Raw genomic sequence first — 3,275 nt, 5'->3', positions numbered from 1 at the left:
ATGTAAGTGAATTAACATCATCTAAGTTCCTTATTTTTCACCCAAACACATGAGCAAATGGTGTAGAATCCATGAAACGTGTTTTCAAACAAGCTCATCTGAAGAGATTCTACACTTCCCTGTATTAAACGACGAACTGGGAGCAATTGGTAAAGAATTTGAGGTTGGGTCATATACCATTCTCTTCGTATTTAAGTCTTTTATAACATGTAAAAATTTCATTACGATCGGATGAACGAGAAAGGAGATGTGGCCAAAACATTGGACGACATGCAATCTGGAAAAGTTCCGAAAATCTCCTGGAAGTTTACGGTTTCGCCTTTTTCAGGCCCTAAACATGCTCAAAAATAAAAAAAGCTTTTGTGTTAAAGCTTGGAAATTTCCTGGTCTTGAAGATACATATGCATACATCGAAAATCCAACTCCAAATGAGGATTCTACGGTGTTTTTACTAAAAGCTGAAGTCTGAAATTTCCTGGTGGCGTATTTCGGCAAAATTACTCGTATACTCGCATGGACTTTCACTCATTCATTCATTCATAATTCATAAATATGATATATATATATATATGAAGAGTTCACATGAGGTATACTTACTAGGGGATTCTCTAAACCATTTGAAGGTTCCGCGGTGTTGGAATCTCCGTTGGCAACTCCGTTATCTTCATTCGGTTCGAGATTTCGGGAACTCTCCATATCTCCATGACTCAAAGAAGAGTATGCTTCATCAACATGTGGCTCATCTACAATGATTTCCTCTTGGATACATCAACAACGATCATCATTAATTCATCCAAAGGCGTATTACACTGATTAGCTTGAGGAGGGAATACTTACGTCAATTTCCTCGTCAGTGTTGTATCCCTGAATTATTCTACCAGGAGAAAAACGAAGACCATCAATAACATATGGAGCAAAATTCTGAAATGAATTAACAATATTCTTTTAAGATACTGATCATAGGGACGAGAAAGTCGTAATAATGAGGAAAAGTATTAACAACTCACCAAAGAAGCGGCAGGAGACTGTATATCGTTCGGGATCATCCTATGAGATGTCTTGCTCCTGCCTTCTCCTCCTTGAGGACTTTCTTGAAGGTTTGGAGAGTTTACATCAACTCGAAATCTCACAGCACGACCGTCCTACCATGGAGTCCACAATACAATTAAGAAGCGTTATTGTCGTACTTTGGCTAAAGTCATGAAAAAGGCACTCACCTGTGTCGCATTTGCAGACGCCTTCCTTTTGTCGCCACTGGAAATAAATATCAGCTTGGGTCGATCAGAGATCATGTCAGAGGAAGGGAACTCTCGAACTGGGGACTTGACGTCCATTGCAAACTCATACACACGCTCAAGTTGCTGACGCCATAAATCTATGTAACCCGGAGTCAGAAAATTAACACAATCAGAGTATGGGAATAAATACTCGCTTCCCTCCACATGAGTGTAGTCCAGATTAGTCTTCAAATACCCAATTGATGGTTTGTTCATTCGGTGACCGGAATACACTGATCAGCACCCATCTGTCGAGCCGCTCTATCAATATTGTATTCTTCTACCCGGAATTCTCCATTCATTACTGATATCAAGAAACCAGGAGTACAACTCAAGACAAAATATCTCTCTCCTTCACTCAGACCAGCACCAGTACTCAACGTGATGTTCCCGTCAGTAGTATTGAAAGTGATCAACTGTGAGAAAAGAGAAGGAACCGACACCCAGGGGTGATGCATATCTTGTATTGTGGTTTCTTTCTAGACCAGCGCATGATACTGGAGTTATTCTTCTCAAGGAAGGAGTGACGAGTGTCGACCTTAGGGCCTTGCAAAATGCTGCGGGGAATTGGGGCGTAACTCTCGAGATCCTAGTTAGCAATTCGGGGTACGGGGAGTAGTTCGGGACGGCATACGTACGGGAATTATTCGAATTAGGATATACTGGATTCGGGCAAAAAGTCGGTCAACGGTTCGTTATTCGGGGAGTAGTTCGGAACGGATACGTACGTGTATAATTCGTTTAATAATGTGAATTCGGTATCCAAAATTCAGCATTATTAAATAATAAAATTTTGTAATTTTAGGGTGGGGTGGTATAGTTTGGGTTAGAAATGTAATATATAGTAAATAGCATCCATTTATTTCACCAAACAATGGTTGGCTCAGTGGTAGTTCCAAGGAGCTGGACGTCATGTGTTCGATCCTCGTCAAGTGTTTTTGTAGAAAACCACACTACAACAAACTAAAATCGGCAGTTGGGCTGGGAATGGGAGTTGGGCTTGAGAGTTTTCTGATTGGGCTTCTCTTAAAGTAAGGCGTATTGATACGCCGAATTATGATGCGGCGCGAATAATTCGCGCACAATTCGGGATCCTCATATAATCCGCGTACCTAGGACTGAGTTTGAAGTATTCGGGCGTATGATTCGTATTCGGCTCGTTCGTGTACTACGCGAATTATTCGCGAATAAATCGCCGAATTAATAACTAGGCTTGAGATGCTCCCACATCAAGTCTTGGAGGAACATGGTATTGGCATACGTCTCGACTTTCATGAAGCCATCAGAAATACTGGAGTCTATAACTAGAGAGTCTAAATTGGAGAACAACGAACCCAAGAATAGAATGCCAATGGGAATTTTCTCACCTTTTGCCATCTTTATGGCAAAGCGAATCACAAACGGATTCAGCAAGTGTCCACAATCTTCAAAGATATCCCTGGAAAGCCACAGGCATAAGAAAGCAGCAATTGTTAAAGCGCCACAACTGGTTCTTCAGTAATTCTATCTCTCGGCCACCAATGTGATAACCAATGAGCATAGCAGGATACGGATGACTCATTGAATTCGTGCATCTTGGACTCTAATATGTTATATATCTCCTTCTCCTCTGACGAAAGCTCTTCAGGAAAATTACCAGTAATTGGAAGGTGCAACAAAGCAACTACATCTTCTAAAGTAATGGTGAATTCTCCCCATCTGCATATAAACGTGTGAGTAGGAACACACCAACGGGCGAGCAAGGCTACCATACCTGGTATATCATGGTTGATGATTAAATCTCCAGCAGGTTGAATGGTTCGTGTTACCTGGGCACTATCCAATATGGTCCTAACACGGCTATGACCCAACATGTGTCTTGCCCATCCATAGAAATGCATCAGGGGATTTCGTGAAAGCTTGAACTCCACATGAGAAGCCGAAAAGTGTTTTCCTTGCAAACAAAACCGGATTAATGCTTGAGGAGATACCAATTTATGCTGAGTAGTGCTCATGGGA

Source organism: Papaver somniferum, unplaced genomic scaffold, assembly GCF_003573695.1.
Source record: "Papaver somniferum cultivar HN1 unplaced genomic scaffold, ASM357369v1 unplaced-scaffold_118, whole genome shotgun sequence".
NCBI lineage: Eukaryota > Viridiplantae > Streptophyta > Magnoliopsida > Ranunculales > Papaveraceae > Papaver > Papaver somniferum.
The sequence above is the reverse complement of the archived record's forward strand: the minus strand, read 5'-3'. Positions refer to the sequence as shown.